Source organism: Chiloscyllium punctatum, chromosome 21, assembly GCF_047496795.1.
Source record: "Chiloscyllium punctatum isolate Juve2018m chromosome 21, sChiPun1.3, whole genome shotgun sequence".
Taxonomy (NCBI): Eukaryota; Metazoa; Chordata; class Chondrichthyes; order Orectolobiformes; family Hemiscylliidae; genus Chiloscyllium; species Chiloscyllium punctatum.
Window position 1 is genome coordinate 49,614,924 of NC_092759.1, and position 22,855 is coordinate 49,637,778.

General features: G+C 44.0%; 1 long non-coding RNA gene across 2 annotated transcripts in view; it reads right to left on the reverse strand.

The window, feature by feature from the left end:
• LOC140492674 (uncharacterized) overlaps positions 1–19,923 on the reverse strand; it is a 29,138-nt gene extending 9,215 nt beyond the window's left edge. The window contains exons 1-3 of one of the 2 annotated variants that reach the window (XR_011963610.1): positions 19,805–19,923; positions 12,664–12,770; positions 7,116–7,241 (exon numbers count right to left, since the gene is read on the reverse strand). This is a non-coding gene — a long non-coding RNA (uncharacterized lncRNA). The remainder of the gene's footprint in view (positions 1–7,115; positions 7,242–12,663; positions 12,771–19,804) is intronic. The other variant, XR_011963609.1, reaches the window with a different exon arrangement.
• Positions 19,924–22,855: the final 2,932 nt, after the last annotated feature.

Here is a 22,855-nt window from a genome sequence, read left to right on the forward strand (position 1 = left end):
CTTATCTCAGATTCAACCCTCCAACTCAGCACTGGCCTCTTGAACAGTCCCACCTGTCCATCTTCCTTTCCAATTGTCCATTCCACCCTCTCACCACGACCCTCCATCTACAACCACTTATTGCCTCCCTAGCTCGCTTCCCCCCCAACCCCAAACACCCCTCCCTATTTATCTCTCAGCCATATTCCACCACCCACATTTCTGATGAAGTGCTGACATGCCCAATATGTCAATTCTCCTGCTCCTTGGATGCTGCCTGACCTGCTGTGCTTTTCCAGCGCCACACTTTAACACAAGCTGGAAGAACACCACCTCATCTCCCACTTGGGGACCCTGCAACCATCTGGCTTCAACATCAAATTCAATAATTTTAGGTCCTGAACTCTCCCACGTCCGAGTGTCTTTCCCCCATACCAGGCCTTGTTATTACGTAGCCTGCCATTACACACTAATTATGGTTAGCCACTAGCAGTCCCCATAAACAGCTATTCACCCTCCCCCCGCATCAGATCGTTATCCACCCCTTTGTCCAACTGCTCTTATCTCTCTCTTTGGGCTCTATCCCCACTTATCATTTACGCCTTAACCCCTACCTTCTGCATAAAAACAGATTTTTTTTTTCTCAGTAACATCAGTTCCTGAGGAAGCGTCACTGGATCGAAAATGCGAACTGATTTCTTTTCACAGATGCTGCCAGATCTGCTGAGCATTTCCAGTACCTTCTGGTTGTTGTGTGTGATTTACAGCATCCGAAGTTCTTTTGGTTCTAACTTACCCGGAGTATCTAATTCAGGTCCAGCAGACTGAAACAGTGTTTATCAACCTTCCCAGTCCACACTAACTCCATCTCTCTCCCAGTATCTGCTGTCTCTCCCACTCCTTCACATTCAGTCCCCCCTCACAGTGACACTGCGCCTGCAAAGCTGATGGTCATGTGTTGGCCTGCTGGACCCACCCCTCATTCACTCCCATTGGCTGGAGGATCATGCCAACTCTCCTATTGGTTTGAAGCTGTGTCAATCAGCCAGGCCCCATTGTGACATGAGTGGTGGGATCCTCCCAGGTGCATCAAAGGCTGAGGGGTGACCTCATAGAGGTTTATAAAATCATGAGGGGCCTGGCTGATAAATAGACAAATAGGATAAATAGACAAGGTCATTTCCCTGGGGTCGGGGAGTCCAGAATGAGAGGGCATAGGTTTAAGATGAGAGGGGAAGAATTTAAAATGAATCTGAGGGACAATATTTTTCCCCACTGAGGTTGGTGTGTGTATGGAATCTTCTGTCAGGAAGTGGAGGATGTTGGTACAATTAAACGATTTGGCATCTGGATGGGTATATGAATAGGAAGGGTGTAGAGTGATATGTGCCAAGTGTTGGCAAATGGGCCTTGATTAGGTTGGGATATCTGGTCACATGGACCAGTTTAACCAAAGGGTTTATTTTCATGCTGTACTTCTCTACAGCTCTGCCCTGTGATGAGCTTCATCATTCACAGTGAATGGGTCAGTATCACAGAGCACAGGGGCTGGAGGCTATTCCGGCCATTGGGGCTGCACTCTCTCCTTCTGGAGATGGTGCCAGTCAGTCCCAACTCACCTCCCATTTGGACATAGCCCTCCAAATCCTTCCTTAAAAATGTTAAATTTCAAATTTGTTTTGACAATAACTACTGAATCTGCATCCAGCTGTTGGTCAAACTGTTCCAGATGCTCAGAACTTACTGAGTAAAATAATCTTCACATTTTTCTTTGCATTATTTGCCAGTTACCTGAAAATAGTTACTAAAAGTTGTGACGTTAAAAATTTCTCACTCTGTCTCTCTGTAAATGAAATACCCTGGAAACAAATCAACTCCTGTTCGAAAGCACTGCTTAACCTTCTCAGCTCCAAGGAGAATTATCTGACCTTCTGCTAACTCACCATAAAAGAGAAATCTGTCTTAATTTTAATTTATTAGTGCCATAGAGATGTACAGCACAGAAACAGACCCTTCAGTCCAACTTGTCCATGCCGACCAGATATCCTAAATTAATCTCGTCCCATAATCCAGCCCTTGGCCCAAAGCCTTTGAAACCTTTCCAAATCACATATCCAATGAGATGCCTTTTAAATGTTGTAACTGTACCAGCCTCCACACTTTCTCTGGCAGCTCATTCCATACACATACTACGTTCAGCTTGAAACTTTGCCCCTAATATCCCTTTTCAATCTTTTCCCTCACGCCTGTGCTTTCTAGTTTTGGACTCACCTAAACAGGAATACGACCCTGGCTGTTTACCCTATCCATGCCCCTCACGAGTTTATCAACCTCTATGGTCACCTCTCAGCATCCGATTCTCCAGTGAAAACAGCCTCAGTCTATTCAGCCTCTCCCTATAGCTCAATCCCTCAACCCTGGCAACATTTTAGGAAGTAGTGACCATAATATGGTAGAGTTCAGTCTGGAGTTTGAAAGGGAGAAGGCAAAATCTGATGTAATGGTGTTACAGTTGAATAAAGGTAATTATGAAGGCATGAGAGAGGAACTGACTAAAATAGACTGGAAGCAGAGGCTAACCGGGAAGACACTAGAGCAAAAATGGCAGGAGTTTGTAGGTATAATTGAGGACACTGTACAGAGGTTCATTCCCAAGAAAAGAAAGATTAACCGGGGAGGGATTAGACAACCTTGGCTGACAAAGGAAGTCAGGAAATGTATTAAAGAAAAAGAGAGATCCTATAAAGTGGCTAAGAACAGCGGGAAATCAGAAGATTGGGAAGGATACAAAAGCCAACAGAGGATAACAAAGAGTGTAATAAGAAATGAGAGGATCAAATATGAAGGTAGGCTAGCCAGTAATATTAGAAATAATAGTAAAAGTTGCTTTCAGTACATAAGAAACAAACGACAGGCAAAAGTAGACATTGGGCCACTTCAAACTGATGGAGGGAGCCTAGTGATGGGAGATAAGGAAATAGCAGGAGAACTTAACAAGTACTTTGCGTCAGTTTTCACAGTGGAAGACATGAGTAATATCCCAAAAATTAAAGGGTGTCACGGGGCTGAGTAGAGAGTATGGTTGCCATTATGAAAGAGATAGTGCTAGAAAAGTTAAAAAGTCTTAAAATTGATAAATCTCCTGGCCCCGATGGGATACACCCTAGAGTTCTGAGAGAGGTTGCTGAGGAAGTAGCAGAGGCATTGGTTGAGATCTTTCAAGAGTCACTGGAGTCAGGAAAGGTCCCGGATGATTGGAAGATGGCTGTAGTAGAAGAAAGGATCAAGAAAGGATCAAGGCAAAAGATGGAAAATTATAGGCCAATCAGTTTAACCTCGGTTGTTGGTAAAATTCTAGAATCCATCATTAAGGATGAGGTTTCTAAATTCTTGGAAGAGCAGAGTCTGATTAGAACAAGTCAACATGGATTTGGTAAAGGGAGGTCATGCCTGACAAACCTGTTGGAATTTTTTGAAGAGGTAACAAGTAGGTTAGACCAGGGAAACCCAGTGGATGTGGTCTATCTGGACTTTCAAAAGGCCTTTGATAAGGTGCCACACGGGAGGCTGCTGAGCATGGTGAGGGCCCATGGTGTTCGAGGTGAGCTGCTGGGATGGATTGAGGATTGGCTATCTAACAGAAGGCAGAGAGTTGGGATAAAAGGTTCTTTTTCAGAATGGCAGCCGATGACGAGCGGTGTCCCGCAGGGTTCGGTGCTGGGGCCACAGCTGTTCGCATTATATATTAATGATTTGGATGAGGGAACCGGGGGCATTCTAGCGAAGTTTGCCGATGATGCGAAGTTAGGTGGACAGGCAGGTAGTACTGAGGAAGTGGGGAGGCTACAGAAGGATCTAGACAGGTTGGGAGAGTGGTCCAGGAAATGGCTGATGGAATTTAATGTGAGCAAGTGCGAGGTCTTGCACTTTGGCAAAAAGAATAAAAGCATGGACTACTTTCTAAATGGTGAGAAAATTAATAAAGCCAAAGCACAAAGGGATCTGGGAGTGCTAGTCGAGGATTCTCTAAAGATAAACATGCAGGTTGAGTCTGTGATTAAGAAAGCGAATGCAATGTTGTCTCTTATCTCAAGAGGGTTGGAATATAAAAGCAGAGATGTACTACTAAGACTTTATAAAGCTCTGGTTAGGCCCCATTTGGAGTACTGTGTCCAGTTTTGGTCCCCACACCTCAGGAAGGACATACTGGCACTGGAACGTGTCCAGCGGAGATTCACACGGATGATCCCTGGAATGACAGGTCTAGCATATGAGGAACGGCTGAGGATACTGGGATTGTATTCGTTGGAGTTTAGAAGATTAAGGGGAGATCTAATAGAGACTTACAAAATAATACATGGCTTTGAAAAGGTGGATGCTAGAAAATTGTTTCTGTTAGGCGAGGAGACTAGGACCCGTGGGCACAGCCTTAGAATTAGAGGGGGTCATTTCAGAACAGAAATGCGGAGACATTTCTTCAGCCAGAGAGTGGTGGGCCTGTGGAATTCATTGCCACGGAGTGCAGTGGAAGCCGGGACGCTAAATGTCTTCAAGGCCGAGATTGATAGGTTCTTGTTGTCTAGAGGGATTAAGGGCTACGGGGAAAATGCGGGCAAGTGGAGCTGAAATGCGCATCAGCCATGATTGAATGGCGGAGTGGACTCGATGGGCCGAATGGCCTTACTTCCACTCCTATGTCTTTTGGTCTTATGGTCTTATCTTTGCATCTTTACTGAATCCTTTCAAGTTTCACAATATCATTCCAATAGCGGGAGACCAGGACTGAAAGCAGAATTCCAGAAGTGGCTGAATGAATGTCCTGTACAGCCGCAAAATGATATCACAACACCTGTACTCAATGCTCAGACCAATAAAGGCAAGTACACCAAACATTTCCTTCACTACCCTGCCTATCTATGATTCCACTTTCAAGGAACTATGAACCTGCACTCCAAGATCTCTTTGTTCAGCAACACTCCCCAGGACCTTCCCATTAAGTGTAGAAGTCCTGCCCTGATTTGCTTTTCCAAAATGCAGAATCTCACATTTATCTAAATTAAACTGCATCTGCCACTCCTCAGCCCATTTGATCGGAGTCTCATTGTACTCTCGGGTAAATTTGCAATCCATTGCACCTCCAATTTTGGTGTCTATTGTAAACCTACTAACCATAGCTCCTATATTCACATAGAAATCATTTATATAAATGGCAAAAAGCAGTGGACCCATCACCCAGCCTGACAGCATATTCCTCATCACAGGCTTCCAGTACAAAAAGCACCCTCCACTATGACACTGACTGCTCAGCAAGGTTAGAGCTCATGGCATACAGGGAGAACTAACCATTTGGATATAGATCTGGCTCAAAGGCAGAAGACAGAGGGTAGTGATGGAGGGTCGCTTTTCAGACTGGAGGCCTGTGACTAGTGGAGTGTTACAAGGATCACTGCTGGATCCACTACCTTTCGTCATTTATATCAATGACTTAGATGTGAACATAGGAGGTATAGTTAGTGAGATGACACCAAAACTGGAGGTGTAGTGGACAGTGAAAAATATTACCTCAGAGTACAATGGGATCTTGATCAGATGGGTAAATGGCTGAGGAGTGGCATTTTGGGAAAGCAAATCTTAGCAAGACGTATATACTTAATGGTAAGGTCCTGAGGAGTGTTACTGAACAAAGAGACCTTGGAGTGCAGGTAGATAGGTTAGTGAAGGCAGCATTTGGTATGCTTGCCTTTATCGGACAAAGTATTGAGTACAGGAGTTATGAGATCATGTTGCAGCTGAACAGGACATTGGTTTGGCCACTTTTGGAACGTTGCGTACAAATCTGGTCTCCCTCCTATTGGAAGGATGTTGTGAAACTTGAAAGGGTTCAGAAAAGATTTACAAGAATGTTGCCAAGGTTGGAGGATTTGAGCTAGGCTGGGGGTTGAATAGAGGTTGAATAGATTGGGGCTGTTTTCCCTGCAGCGTCGGAGGCTGAGAGGTTATCTATGTATATAAAAACTTGAGGTGCATGGATAGGATAAATAGACAAAGTCTTTTCCCTGGTGTGGGGGATACCAGCACTAGAGGACATAGGTTTATGGTATGAGGGAAAGACTTTAAAGAGACTTGAGAGGCAACATTTTCACACAGATGGGATACGTGTATGGAATGAGCTGCCAGAGGAAGTGGTAGAGGTCATTACGATTGCAACATTTAAAAGGCATCTTCATGTGGATATGAATAGGAAGGATATGGGCCGGGTGCTGACAGGTGGGACTAGATTGCATTGGGATATCTGATCAGCATGTACTGGTTGGACTGACGGGTCTCTGTTTCTGAGCTGTCCATCTATGACTGTTTGACCTTCCAGCCAATTCTGTATCCAAACAGCTAGTTCCGCCAGAATTCTATGGTACTGAACCTGCTAACCAGTGTGTTATGTGAAACCTTGTGTCTTTCTCAAGTCCAAGTTAATGATTTCAATGCCCAAAGCCATTCTGACTCTCCCTAATCATTTCTTGCTTTTCCAATGACACGTAAATCCTGTCCCTGAGAATCCCTTCCAACAACTTCTCTGCCACTGACTTCAGGCTCACCGGTCTATAGTTCCCTGGCTTTTCCTTACCACCTTTCTCAAATAATGGCACCCATCTTCCAGCACCTCACCTGTGGCGATCGATGATACAAATTTCGCAGCGAGGGTTCCAGCAAAAGCTTCCCTATTTACCCACAAAGTTCTGGGATACACCTGATCAGATACAGGGATTTATCCACCTTTATGCATTTTAAAGACATCCAGTACCACCTCCTCTGTACACTTGCCAAGTTATCACTATTTATTTCTCCAACTTCTCTAACTTCCATATCCCCTTTCAGTAAAAACTGACATGAAATACTTACAGAATCTCTCCCACCTCCTGCTGTTCCATAGACAGTCTTGTTGATCTTTGAGAGTCGCTATTCTCTGCCTAGTTATTCTTTTGTCTTTAGTGTATTTGTAGAATCTCTTTGGATTCTCCTTAAACCTATTTCCCAAAGCTATCTCATGTCCCCTTCTTTGCCTCCTGGTTTTCCACGAGTATACTTCTACTTCCCTTATTGTCCTCTAGGGATTCACACAAGCACAGTGGGGTCTGTACCTGCCATATCCTTTCTTCATTTTCTTGACCAGAGCCTCAATTTTGCAGGTCATGCAGCATTCTCGACGCCTCCCAGCCTTGGCCTTAATAGGAACATACTATCTGCGTACTCTCATTGTCGCAGGCCTATGGAGGCAATGACAGATGAGGACAGAGAAACAATCATTATCAGTAAAGAGGTCGGGTTGGGAAAGGGAACAACTCATCCTTATCTCTATAATTCCTCTCTAGCCTCAGAACTATCACTATCTCTGCATCAAAGACATCTCAATCTCTGCAACATCCTCCAATCTCTAATCTCCTCCAGTCTCAACACACTTTCTATCTTTAATCTTGTCCACCCTCTCAAATCTCTGTGATGTGCCTTTCTTTAATTCCAGCCTTCAGTATAATCCATTTTTATTTCAGATTCCTGCACCGAGCTCCACAATGTCCCGCTTAACCTCTGTCACATTTTCCTCCAAAAAACATTAATTATTCACGTATCATCTATTCTAATATCACCTTCTCTGACCTGGTTTCTATTGTGGCTGGTCATATTCCTATATTACGCGTCTATGGTCTACATGACAGAAAACGGTTTTGTGGTCCATTGGGTTTATGCTGTAAAGAAATCTCCCAGCTCACTATTTTAATCCCATTTTCCAGCACAGAGCACATAGACCTAAATAGATTTTAAATGCCATCGGGATTTCTTCCAGACAGTGAGGTTTAGTGCAACTGTTGCTCTATTCTATCACCCACAGGGTTCAGAGCAGCTAGGTCTGTGCAAACCACAGATCGCCCACACATTGTGAAGGATGGCAGGGTCCCTGAGAGGGGGCACAGGAGATTTACCAGGATGGTTCAAGGAATGGGGGATTTTAGTTGCAGAATTTGTGGGGCTTTTTTAACATTAATTGTTCACGTGACATGTGTGTTGTTAATACACATCAAGAATAACCATCCGCAATTAATGGACTCTCATTTTCAACCTCTCCCCTTGCCTGTGCTGTGGTAATATTCAGGTTAACCAATACCAGACATCTCTCTCTAATGACAGTGCAGTCCTATGGTCTAGGAGGACAATGCTGACTTGATCTTTTACACAGTGATGCCACTGTGCCTCGAGGGTGGGGAAAGGGAATGCTGAAGGTGGTGGATGGGAAACCACTCAGGTACAGTACTTTATCCTGGAGGATGTTCACTTTCTTTAATATTGTTGGGGGGGGTGCACTGATGCAGGCAAGTGGAGAATGTTCCAACACAATCCTGATGTGTGCCTTATAGAGAGCAAACAGACATTGGGGAATCAGGGGTTTGGGGAAACTGAGGAGTTCTCCTTGTAGCAAAGGAAATTTGGGGAGCTGTGACAAAGCGGTTTACAAAAGTTACACGTTGTAATAATAAACGTTAGATCCATCAGCTCATTATACAAGGATTACAGGACACATGTTGAAGATTTGGGAAGATCTATTGAGAGGATGGTTTGATTCAAAGGAGAACTTTTATTCAGCAAATGGTATTGATCTGGAACACAATACTCTCACACAATACGAATATCCAGGGCGTGATGTATTGAGTAATTCTGTCAGAGTTTGGCGTTACAATGACTGAGATTACCATCTGAATATCTGCCTGTAATACAAGATTATAAAATCCGTCACTGTCAGTTCAAATTTGAAACTCATACAATCCCCTCTTCCTGGCCCAGGATGACTGTACACATTACCCCTGGTGGAGGTCAGCAGGCTCTTCAAGGGCAAATCTATGTGGGTTTCTATCAGTTTCCACCTTGGGACTTCATGTGACTGAATATGGGACTGAATGTCCCAAGATTCAATGAGATATAGACAGCAGGATTTGCTTCCTTTTCTTTCCTTCCATTCTGCCGCTGTGCCTCCTCAATAAGACGTGGGGTGTGAAAGGCTCATGCAGCTTGATGGGCAAGATGTCTCCATTCTGACCAATGGGCAGCAAGCTCCTCCCAGTCATGAAACAGAGTATCCCTGAAAGATAGCAACTGTGCATGCTTCCCACTGCCCAGTGCTCACAGTGCATGTTTCGAATAATGAGGGGGGAAATCTCCTAGAAAAGGCATAACAGGAAAGTTCCAAAAGGTTATAAACAGTTTACAGAGAGATATTCACAGGAAACCTGGGCAACAAGTTGTCAAATAGAGTATAACTTGGGATAAACTGTAGAAAGCTGAACCACAAAGGGACTGGGGGAAAATGAGCAGGAAACACAGAAAGCTAGCACCAATTACAACATGGAATCAGGAAAGGGAATGGAATGCTGTCCCTTATTTCAAAGAGTTTGCAATATAAGAGTTTGGAGTATATACCTTAGGACAACTAAACAAATGGCAAGTGAGACCACATCTGGAGTAATGTGAACATATTTGGTCACTTTAGTTAATGAAATAGAGCAGGTTATTGGAGGCATTTCAGAGAAGATCCATTGGGATGATCCTTGTTTTGAAGGGATTAACCTGTAAGCAAAGGCTGAATAAGTTGGGAATCTACTCACTGGACTTTGGAAGAATGAGAGGTGATCTCTTTGAAGCATACAGAATTCTGTCAAGGTTTGACAGGGTAAATATGGAGACGATGTGTCCCATTACGGGTGAGTCTTGAACCAGATTCTGGGTCAGTCGCGGAATCAAGGATTCTGTTTCAGATTTGTCAAGTTAAAGGCAACACTGACATAGGTTAGGGTTTCAGGAGCAATGGAGCTGGGGTGAGAAGGAGACAAGCAACGTTTAAGAGATTGGAATTCCTGGTGTTTGTGGTTGTGTAGATGTCTGATCAGAAGGTCACCTTGGGGTCAGATATGAAAGCAATATTGTGAAGAATGTAGTTCTGCCTCAGACACTTCCCAGTGAGAGGGAGGGACACAGCAGTAAGGGAAATGAATTTGGAATAGCAACTGAAGGCAATAGGTTTAACAATTACAGTGTTTCATTGGAGTGAAGTGCACCTATTCGAAGCGTGGTCAGCAGTTTGATAACTGAGTAATAGTGGAGTAATGGAGAGGGATGATGGGGAGGGAGAGCTGGACATTGTCAGTGTACATGTGAAACCTAACACGGTGCTTTTGGGCGATGTTACCTCCTGGCAGTATGTGGGTGAGAAACAGGACGGACCAAGGAAAAGTCCTGGAGGGACACCACATATAATGAATTCAGAAAGGAAAGGGAGAGTGGAGATGGAGCAGGATTTTCCACCAACGGTGAGGTCAAATATTAGGTTTTAGCAGAATGGGAGAGAAGGACATAACCAAAAAAGACAGATAGACAGATCATGGATCAATATCTGTGAATTGCAAAGTGGGGGGGGGGGGGGTGGGGGGAGAGAGAGAGGGCGATGACAAGCAGGAGGATGAGACAGAGATTTGGAATGTCCATGATTTAGCTACACTAGGGTAAATGGTCAAGATGACCTCGAATAAGGCTTGACAAGGGACTCGAGGAAATGCAAGTTTAGGACTAAAATGAAGAGCACCCTTGTGAGGCAGTGTGGCTCGGTGGGCTAGTGGAGAGGGAGGAAAGAAAGAAGCAGAGGCAGCTGATCGGATTGTCTCAATGTTATGGACAGAGAAACTCCATGTGCTCCTCACTCTTGTTGTTGGAGGGGAGGATGGAGGAGACAGGATAATGGACAATGTTTTTATTTCCAAAACAAAAAACAAAACCTGTGATAGCGATTCTAAAAATAAGTGAACAAACCTGTCGTATTTATCATTTATCAAGAATATTAAAATATACAACTGAAGTTCAGGTTTGAATCCCAAATCGGTAGAGGGTGGCTCTGAATTCAAGAAAAAAAATAAATGGAATGAAGAATCTACTGTTTGCTATGGAACCATTGGGGATGTTTTTCTGTCATTGACAATGTCCTTGAGGGAAAGAAACCTGACAGTGGCCCATCAAGTCACTCATTGTGCAGTGATTAATACAGTCTCAATAAAGGAATGAAACTGGATGGACCACATTACATCTACCAATGCACTAGCAAATACAACCACACAATCAGCCCTCTTGACCCTGCAACTTCTGCCTCACTGTGGGCCAACAGCAGCAGAACTGTACTCCAGCCCAATCTGAAATCTCATGGCCTGATATCCCCCACTCAACCATTAACATCAAGCCAGGGGAATCAACCCTGGTTCAATGGTGAATGCAGGAGAGCATGCCAGCAGTACCAGGCATACCTAAAAATGAGGTGCCAACCTGGTGCAGCTACCAAACCTCCATTCCAAACAGCACAAGCAACACCAAATAGAACTAAGTGATCCCATAAACAATGGATTAGATCGGAGTTCTGCAGTTCTGCCACACCTAGTCAGGAATGGTGATGGACAATTACAGCATCACAGATATCCCTACCCTTACTGATGGAGGGGTCTCACACATCCATGCAACAGATAAGAGGACAGCATTAGCAGCTATTTTCAGCCAGCAGTGCCAAGTGGATGAGCCTTCTCCATTGGTCCCTGACATCACAGATATGAATCGACTTGGTTGAAAACTCATTTCCAATCAGATCAAGAAATGGATAAGCAGTGTAAAGGTATGGGCCCAGCCAATATTCTGGCAATAATACTGTTGGCTGTGCTCCAGAACCTGCTGCCCAACAAGGCAAGTACTGTTCCAGCACTGGCACCTACCGACTTTGTGGAACATTGCTCAGGGATGTTCCAACACAAAAACACAGGGCAGATCCAACTCAGCCAATTCCCCTCCATCAGTCCACACTCGCTCAGCAGTGAAACGATGGAAGATGTCATCAAAAGTGCTGTCAAGCAACTGCTCAGTGATGCCCATTTTGGGTTCTGCCAGGGCCACTCAGTTCCTGAGCTTGTTACTGACTTTATTCACAAACTGACAAACAAGCTGAATGAGGTGAGGATGACAGGCCAGACCCCCTCCAAGTCCACTATTTCGACTTCAGTGATATCACCTGACCTCACCACAGTCTCAGCTCATTTGCTGAAACCCTCATTCATTCCTTTTGTTAACTCTGGATTTCATTGTCTAAACCCATTCCTGGCCAGCATCCCACAGTCACCCTCCCAATAATCTCAAGAATATTGAAAACTCTACTGCCGAAGTGCTCACTTGTACCAAAATTTGCTGATCAATCAAAAGACTCCCATCTGTAAGCAACAACAATTTACTTTCGCACCTTTGAATTAATTCCTGGGTGTAATCATTCCTATCTCCCTGCACCATACACCTTTTCATATCTCAATAACTCATTTTAGTTCAGACTCTCAATGATGTGTTTATTTTTGAGTTCACCTGTGTGACTGTTTCTATAGACTCCAAGGGAACATGGTCTGGAATCCCCACTCTAACCCTCTAAGATCTACTTTCTTCTTTAAGGCATTCTTGAAAAACTGCTTATTTGGCAATGGTTTTGGTCAATGGACACAATATTCTCCATCTGTAGCCTTATGTCAAAAGTTCTCAATAATATTTTTGTGAAATTAAAACCATGATGATTTGTACAGATATCTTCTACTCTTCAATATCGCTGAGTGAATAATCTGTAACGTCTCTTACCCAACCACGTTGTGGGAGCACCTTCACCATTCAAACTGCAGCAGTACAAGGCAGTCAAACATCACCCTCTCCACAGGCAACAAGGCTTTGGCATTGATCACTGGTTTCTGTGGAAGGAGAAATACACAGTTGATGTTTCAGGGAGTGCAATATGAATTACAGGGAATGAAAATGGTGCAGAATTTGACTGTCAGAAATTGAAGGAAAATGCACTCGCTTATTGGAAAAAAGAATTCTTGACCGTCAAAGATATTGTGGAAAAAAATAAACTGATAATGGAACATCATACGGTCAGGAGCCGGGCAGCAGTGGACAATTCATTTACATTCCTGAAGAAGGACTTATGCCCGAAACGTCGATTCTCCTGCTCCTCGGATGCTGCCTGGCCTGCTGTGTTTTTCCAGCTCTATACTTTTCAATTCATTTACAAAACAGCTGTGAAAGTAATAGTAAAATACTATACAGAGCAAAAATACACCCATGAGAGACTGAGGAAGCTAGATAATGAACAAGTGGACATCAGAGAACCCAGAGGTGAACCAGAGCAGAGTTCACTTTTATGATCCCACAGTCAAAGATGTCTAGCACAGAAACAGACTTCTTCGGTCCAACCTATACCAACTAGATATCCTAACCTAATCTACCTAAATTAAATTCTTTTTGCCACTCCTCAGCCCAGTGGCCCATCTGATCAATATCCCACTGTACTCTGAGATAACCTTCTTCATTGTCCACAATAGCTCCAATTTTGGTGTCACCTGCAAACTTACTAACTATACGGCCTCTATTCACATCCAAATCATTTAAATGAATGACGAAACAAATCCAGAAAAAAATACATTTCTCTGGGTTTGAATGTGCTCTGTGTAAATCCTGCCCTCTGACTCTTTTTACCAGGGAAGGCTGTACATACATCCCTCTGAACTTTGCCCCCTACAAAGCTGGCGGCCGCGCACGTGTCCAGTGAATCGTTGCCCCGAATAAAGATGGCGGCGCTCACTCGGGCCGATTACTCAACGAGGCATTTTCCCATTTGCTGCAAAAACTGGACTGTAAATTTCAAATTTCTATTTTCCGATGTGTAGCAAGTGATTGTAAAACCTCTCAGACCATACCAACACCATTTCCCTCCCGCTTCCTGCTGTTTATTTCTTTCCTTACGGACAGCTCTCCGCACATATGTCCCTAAAATCCGCACCCTCCGCGAGGATGATCACGTGGTATAGTCTAGTCCCGCCCTTATTTACTGATTGGTCGGAGGACCAACTGCCCCGCCAGGTCCTCCAGCTCCTCCCCTGCCTCTGCATTGGTCCGCCGCTGACATCAATCACTTCTTCGGTCCAACCTGTCGATGTTAACCAGATATTTTAACCTAATCTATTTAAATTAAATCCTATCTGCCACTCCTCAGCCCATTGGCCCATCTGATCAATATCCCATTGTATTCTGAGATAACCTTCTTCATTGTCCACAATACTAACTGTTGGCTGGAGCTTGCGCACTGCTTCGTGGCTTTTGTTGCTGTTTCTCAGTTACAAGAGTGAGGGACAAAGTTAAAAATCACACAACCACCTGATGAAGGACCGGCAAGTAGTGCTTCCAAATAAACCTGTTGAATCTGGTGTTCTGTGAATTTTAATTTTGTCCATCCTAATCCAACACCAGCACCTCCAAGTCACGAGTGACGGAGGAATGCATAATATAAGAACAAAAGATCTAGGAAAAGGAGAAGGCCGTCCTGCCCTACCATTCAATAAGATCATGGCTGATCATTTTGTGGATGCAGAACCATTTACCCACGTTCTTACGGGATTCCTTAATTAATTATTTTTTTTTTAAAAACCAACTTAGCATTAAAAACGTTTACTGAACTAGCATCAACTATTTCGCTGGGCAATGCATTCCATAGAGGTCAAGAAGTTCCTTCTCAATTCAATCCTAAATTTTCTGCCTCTAATCTTGAGGCAATGCCGCCTTGTCCTAGCTTCACCTGCCAGTGGAAACATCCTCTTTACTTCTATTTTATCCATTCTATTCATTATTTTATATCTTGCCATTCTTCTGAATTCCAATGAATATAATCCCAATCAACTCAGTCTCTGTTAAGCCAAACCCCTCACCTCTGGAGTCAACATAGTTAACCTCCTCTGCACCCCCTCTAGTGCCAGTACATCCTTGAGCAAGAAAGGAGATAAAAACTACATGCAGTACTCCAGGTGTGGGCTCACCAGCACCCACTATAGCCCACTTCTGCTTTTAAACACAATCCCTTCAGCAATGAAGGACAATATTCCATTTGCCTTCTGAATTGATTGTTGTACCTGGTGACCAACCCTCCTACAGAAAGATGTTCAGGTGCCTCTGCATAGCAAATAATGCACTTTTAAAAAATTCAAGTAATAATCTTTTTACTAATATTACTCCAACCAAAGAGTATGACTTTACATTTATTAACATAATATTCCACTTGCCAAACCATTGCCCACTCACTCAATGTATCTCTGTTCCTCTGCAAAGTTTCACAGTCCTCCACACACTTTGTTCTGCTACTCATCATAGTCTCATATGCAAACTTTGACACCCTACATGTGGTCCCCAACTCCAAATCATCTGTATCAATTCTAAATAATTGCAGTCCCAACACTGATCCTAGAGGCACGCTACTAGTTACTGATTGCCATCCAGAATAAGGCTTATTTATCCCCACTCTTTGCTTCCTGTTAATCAACCAATCTTCTATCCATGCTAATACTCTATCCCATGCACCCTTATATAATGCAACAGCCTCTTGCACAGGACCTTGTTGAACGCCTTTTGGAAATCCAGGCACACCGCATCCACTGGGTCCCCGTTGTCCACCTTGCTCGAAATGTCTTCATAGAATTCCATGACCTGCCCACTCATGAATCCATGCTCTGTCTGCCCAATGGGACAATTTCTATCGAGATTCCCTGCTATTTCTTCCCTGATAATAGACCCAAGCATCTTTCCCACTACAGAGAATAAACTAACTGGTGTAGAATTCCTTATCTTTTGTCCACCGTCTTTTCTTACAGTCCTTCCTTTTCACTGGAATATGCCTTTGCTGAGCACTTCCTAAAATGTCTTTGAAAACCTTTCACTGCTCATCAACTGTCCCACCATAAAATCTTTGTTTCCAGTCTACTTTATCCAGGTTCTCCCTCATTCTATTTTAGTTCCCCATGTTCAAGCACAGGACCAAGGTATTAGATTTTATCTTCACACTCTCCATATGTGTTCTAACTTCAACCATACAGTGATCACTTCTTCCAAGAGGATCCCTAACACTGAGGTCATTAATTATTCCTGTCTCATTGTACAGGGCCAGAACTTGGATAGCTTGCTCCTTGTCAGTTCCATTTCATACTGTTCAAAAAAACTATCATGGATACACTTAATGAACTCCTCACGGCTACCCTGATTGAGCTGGTTTGACAAATCTACATATAGATTAAAATCACTCATGGTAATAGACATGCCATTTTTACAGGCTTTAGTTATTTCTTTGTTTATTGCCCATCCCAACGTGACGTTATTATTTGGCCTACACACTGTGCCTATCAGTGACTTTCTTGTTAGAATTTTGAAAGCATCATTCCTGTTTCTCCTAATGTATGGCAATAAAAACAACTGCTTCCTTTGTATGGAATCTTTCACAATAGCAAACCTCCTAAGGTGCTTCATGGATGATCAAAACATTGATTAAAGAGAATGATTTTAAATTACATCTTAAAAGAGGATAGAGAAGGTTAGGGAGGGTATTCCACAGACTTCTATCCTTGGCAGCTCCAATTGTGGAGTGATGCAGGTGGGATGGGTTAGAAAGGGAACGTGCAAAGGGGAAATCGAGGAGCGCAGGCAGTGCATAAGGTCTTAAGGATAGAGGAGGTTCTGGATTGAGTCTGTCTGTCATAAACAGTATGGCTGCCTCATGGAGTTTGAAGCACCGCAATGGGCCCATGCATGTCATTATTAGTCAGGGATAGTATAACGGTGGCTGAGAGAACTTTTGATGAGGACTTCTCTACTGAAGTAGTGTGCGCTGAGGTTAGAAACAGGAGAGGGGATGTCACACTGCTTGGATTTTTTTATAGGCTGCTGCAGGGTTCCAGGGAAGAGATGATTAGCAAAATTACTCTGGGTAGGAGTGAAAGTAACATGGTGGTCATTATGGGATCTTTAGCTTCCCAAACATTGACTGAAAATGCTATAACTCTAGTATGTCGGAAAGATCATTTTTTGTCCAATGTGTTTCCTGACACAGTATGTCAAAGGGCCGACAAGATGCCACATTGGATCTGGCGCTTGGTCATGAACCGGACTCGGTGTTTGATTTAGTTGTAGGTGAGCACTTTGGAGAGAGTGATTACAATTCAGTTATGTTTCGTTTAGCGATGGACAGTGATAGGTACATGCCACAGGTGAAGAATTATTGATGGGGCAGTGGCAATTATAATGTGATTCAGCAAGAATTAGGATGCATAGAATGAGGTAGCAAAATGCAGTGGATGCAGACAATGGAAATGTGGAGCTGGTTTAAGGAACAGATATTGCGTGTCCTTGATAGGTATGTCCCTGTCAGGCAGGGAGGAAGTGATAAGGTAAGGGAACTGTGGTTTACCAAAGAAATTGCATCTCTTGTTAAGAAGAAGTAGGAGGCTTATGTGTTGATGAGCCAAATGGTACAGATGAGGCGATGGAGACTTACAGATCAGCTAGGAAGGATTTAAAGAGAGTTTAGAAGAGCAAAGAGAGGACACGAGCAGTCTTTAGTGAATAGAATAAAGGAGAACCCTAAAGCTTTCTATAGGTATGTGAGGAATAAAGGATAGGGTAGGAATAGGGTCAATCAAAGACAGAAGTGGGAAGTTGAGTGTGGACACTGTGGAAATTAGAGAGGTGCTCAACGAATATTTCTCATTGGTTTTCACTCAGGAAAATGAGAATATTGCAGACAATAATGAGGTAGAAGATGTTAGATGAGAAAAGATCGAGGTTAGTTACGAACAGGTGTTATCAATTCTAGAAGGATTGAAAGTAGACAATTCCCCTGGGCTGGATGGGATTTATCCGTGGATTTTCTGGGAAGCTAGGAAGAAGATAGCAAATACTTCGGCTTTGATATTGAGTCATCATTGCCTACAGGCTCAGTACCAGGGGACTGGATGATTGCAAATGTTATGCCCTAGATCAAGAAGGACAGTCGAGATGACCCAGGTAATTATATACCAGTGACCCTTACTTCTGTTGTAGGAAAGGTTTTGGAAAGGATTATAAGAGACAATATTTGTAATCATCTGGCAAACAACAATATGATTTCAGATCATCAATATGGTTTCGTCAAGGGCAGGTCATGTCTCACAAACTTCATTGAGTATTTTTGAGATATTGACCAAGCATATAGATGAGGGTAGGGCAGTGGATGTGGTATACATGGACTTCAGTAAAGCCTTTCATAAGGTTCCAAATGGTAGGCTCTTAGATAAAATGCAGTGACATGGAATTGAGTGTGAATTAGCAGTTTGGATTAGAAACTGGCTTTCTGAAAGAAGGCAGTGAGTGGTGGATGGTGGAAAACAATCAGCCTCCAGTGCAGTTATTAGTGGTGTGCCACAAGGATCTGTTTTGGGACCACTGCTGTTTGTAATGTTTTATAATAGTCTTAGATGCAGGCATAGGTGGATGGATTGGTAAATTTGCAGATGCCACGAAAGTCAGTGGAGTAGTGGACAGTGTGGAAGAAAAATACAGGTTGCAGGGGGACTTGGATAAACTGTAGAATTGGGCTGAAGGGTGGCAAATGGAGTTCAATGCAGCTAAATGTGAGGTGATGCACTTTGTAAAGAATAACAGGAAGGCAGAGTACTGGGTCAATGGAAACATTCTTGGTAATGTAGATGTGCAGAGGGATGTTGGAGTTCACGTACATAGATGCCTGAAAGTTGCCACCCAGGTGTACAGTTAAGGTGGCATACAGTGTGTTAGGTTTCATTCGTAGATGGATTGAGTTCTGGAACCACAATATCATGCTGCAACTATACAAAACACTGGTGGGGCCATATTTGGAATATTGTGTGCAGTTCTGGTGCCCATATTTCGAGAAGGATGTGGAAGCATTGGAAGAGGTGCAGAGGAGATCTACCAGGATGTTGTGTGGTCTGGAGGGAAGGTCTTATGAGGAAAGGTTGAGCAATTTTAACGTGTTCTCATTGGCAAGAAGGTGGCTAAGAGAGGATTTGATAGAGACATACAAGATGATCAGAGGCTTAAATAGGGTAGACAGTGAAAGTCTTTTTCCTAGGATGATGACATCAGTGTGTATGAGGGGGCATAACTACAAATTGAGGGGTGTTAGATTTAAAACAGATGTCAGAGGCAGGTTCTTTACTCAGAGACGGGTTAGGGCATGGAATCCACTACCTACTAATGTAGTTAACTCAGCCACGTTAGTGAGATTTAAACAATCCTTTAGATAAGCACATGGGTGATTTTGGGATAGTGTAGGGGGACGAGCTGAGAATAGTTCACAGGTCGGCGCAACATCAAGGACTGAAGGGCCTGTTCTGCGCTGTATTGTTCTCTGACTATTATGCTACAAGAGTTTTTTACTGTCTTAAACAGAGTGATGGATCTTGTATTGTGAGCTTACGAAGTGTCACTGATCTCTACCAAAACATGTACGAGGTAGCGAATGCTGCCTGACCTGCTGCGCTTTTCCAGCAACACATTTTTCAGCTGATCTCCAACATCTGCAGTCCTCACTTTCTCCATGTACGAGGTAGAGTCAGGGCAATAATAAGAGGCTGCACCAGGAGAGGGACAGGTAGCTCCATACAAAACCCGACTCCTTCTCAACTGTTTTCACCACAAAAACCGAGCGCCTTCCAGAAAAGCACCTCTATATCCCACCACAACATTTTGCCCCACAATCGTGGTATCTGGCTGTGCACTTGAGGAGTGCAACAGTCTGTACTGGGACCCTGAAACGCTTGGTAAAGAGTCAAATCATCCGAGCATTGAGAGCCCCACCACATTGCATGCAATTTCTATTGTTTTCTCTCTGTTCCTGACTTCCCTTGTTTTTCCTAATTAACCTGCTAAAAGTTGTTGTCACACACACCTGCACAAGCTGTGAATTGAACCCAGGCCTCTCGGTCCAAGATTCGGGATATTTTCACCGCGTCACAAAACATCGACTCGAACTTCCTTTGTCCCTCAGCCTGCTAAGTCACGCCTGCATCAACTCTGCATTTGGGAGGAAGGGGCGGAACAGGAGGACCGAGTAGCAGCCGGTCCTCCAACCAGAGTGAGTGAGGAGCGAGGCCAAAGCATTCTCGGGGAGTGAACGCTTCAAGATTGGTCAGAGAGCAAACTATTTTGCAGGATTGATCATTCTCACTACATAGTGGAGCATTGAATCTCTCATAAATCAATGTGAGATTTTAAGAAATCCTGTAGTTGAAATGTAAATCTGATAATGTACATATTTCAAATCGATTTGCACAACTCGAGTAAGAAACTTCTTTTCAAACACCCAGAGTGATTGGTAATTTACATACCTGGCCGTTATGGTTGATTTGGACCGGACAATCTATTTACACGCTAGACATCTCTATGACTGTAACTCGACAAAGCAATTGTTAATGACTAATATTTTACCCATCAGTCTATGCAGATATGAATATTCTCTATGAACTCACTGATAACCTCTAGCGCACGTGCAGTTTGGTTTCTATGCAGAGCATGCGCAGTGCCACATTGGTCGGGACAGAGAGAGAGAGAGAGAGAGAGACATGGAGCTGTTTTCTCCGGCATCGGCTGCGATCGGCTTCAGAAAGCGGCGCTCAGAGCCGGTGTGCGGTAGCCTCGCTGGGAGAAAGGAGCGGAGAGAATTCACAAGTCCCGGATAAAGGTTAAAAAAAACTCGAAAAAGACCCTCCAGGCCCGGGTAAGGAGGTGGCGGTCTCTGATCAGGGAAGCGGCCCAGAGTCACGGCCGCCATTTGTTTGAGGGAAGAGGGAGAACGGGCCTCAGGGCCGCCATCTTGAGAAGGTCAAGGTGCAGGAGGGCGGGGCTCTCGGGGTCTGTAGAACAATCAGAGGAAAGGGAAGCCCCATTGTTATTGATTAATTCCACGAACACAGCTTCACTGGGCGGTCCTGCAGGAATATCCTCTCTCAGTCCTGCTGGGATGTTTCACCCAATCAGAACCAGCAGCTCTCCTCCTCTCTCAGCTCCCCTTCTGTCCTTCCTGCAGCATCTGTCCCCTGGAACATCGAGCTGCCTGTCCTGTCTCTACCTAGCTGTTGTTTCTGTAATACCTGTGATATCCCAGTCCCATCTTCGATTACTTCACTAAAGACAGGAATGCACCCGATGGATTTTTCTTAACATCAGTAATTGTTTAATACTCACTTACAGGTTTTTAATTACATCGTTTTTGAAGCATTTACTTCACATTCAATCATTTGCAATGGTGGGATTTGAACCTGTGTCCAGAGAACATTTGCTGAGTTTCTGGATAAATTGTCACACAATAATGCCACTAGGCCATCACTTCGCCTGCTCACAGTTTGTATATCCCAGTGCAACATGAATCAAAACGCTTTCTTCCTGCACAATTGTTTGACCCGGCACTCTGGTGATGTGACTCAGTACCTCTCCATGTGGTATCCCTCACTGAGTGGGTCTAATTGCTGCCTTTGTCAGCGTCTCTCACTCTTGAAGCTACTCCAGATCATGAGCCAACAGAATTCTCCACTCCAGAGAGATGAGGCAACACAGGTCAGGAATGGAGACTGGGATTTTCCAGATCTCTGTGGGCTCAGTGCCATTCGATATGTGTGACCCTCAAAGCATCAGTCTAATTTCCCATTCTGCCTATTTCTGTGTCCTGTACAGGTACTCACTGAGTTCCTAACTGAACAGACTTGCCAACTGCTGGTTTGGACGATGGTTGGTCAGCCAGAAAGACAAAGTCAGGGAGGTCGGGAGTCTTCAATAAATCCTGCTGCCAGGTAAGATCATTCCAGTGCACAGAGCAGAAAGTAATAAGGGGGATCCAAACATCAGCTAACAATATGTGACATAGAGAAAGTGCTGAAGGGGGAGCACAGTACAGACACACCCCAGGCTCAATCACCACGCCTGCTGCAAGTTTTGTTGTAATGAGACAGCATCGGGAGTTCCCAGTTATCAGTCCAGGCCTGTGCTTTCTTAGGGAACATCAGAACAACTGAGGGGAAAGCAGGCCTCCCAGGAGAGGGTGGTAATGCTGCCTGGGATCTTTCTGTTCCCTATTCCCTCTCCAACACTGTATCTATGGCTCATCTTGTGGACCAGTGTCTTCAATCATTCTAACTCCTATAACAGTTCCTATCTCTGTCATCTCCTCCCCTCTCACCAATTATTTCATATATTTGAAACCTCCAGTCCAGATGACCATCCGTATCGCTGTAACTTGGTTCAGTCTCTACAACATGCCTTGTCTCGATAATCTCCTCTTCCAATAACTGGAGACAATGGGTCTGTTTCTGTGCGGCATGACTCTTCGGCCGAGGTTTCCTAAATGGAATGAGTCGCGTTTGCCTGTGTTTGGCCCATATCCCTTCGAACCTTCTCCTCTCCATGTACCTGCCCAAGTGTCTTTTCCATGTTGTAATTGTACTTGTTTTTACCATTTCCTCTGGCAGTCCATTCCGTCTATGCACCATCCTCTGTGGGTAATGTTGCCCCTCAGCTCCATCTTTAAATCCTTGCTCTGTCACCTCACGTTTATGCCTCTAGCTTTGGACTCACCTACCCTTGGAAATTCATCTTACTTAGACCCTACATGGTTGCATAAACCTTTATAAGGTCACCCCGTGGCCTCCTCTGCCCAGGAGAAATATTGACGACAGTGTTACCAATATCTCCATCTTATGTACTCAATGCTCTGACCAATGAAGACAAGTGTGCCAATTGCCGCTTTCAACACCCTGTTGCCCTGTGATGCCAGTCCAAGGAACAATGTAACTGCACCCCTTGGTCTCTCTCTGTTCGATAACACTGTCCAGGGCCCAACCATTACCAGTGTTAGTCCTCCCTGGTTTGTCTTAACTAAATCCAACACCTGAATTAAACTCCATCTTTCATTCCTTGCCACACTGGCCCAGTTGATTAACATCCCCTT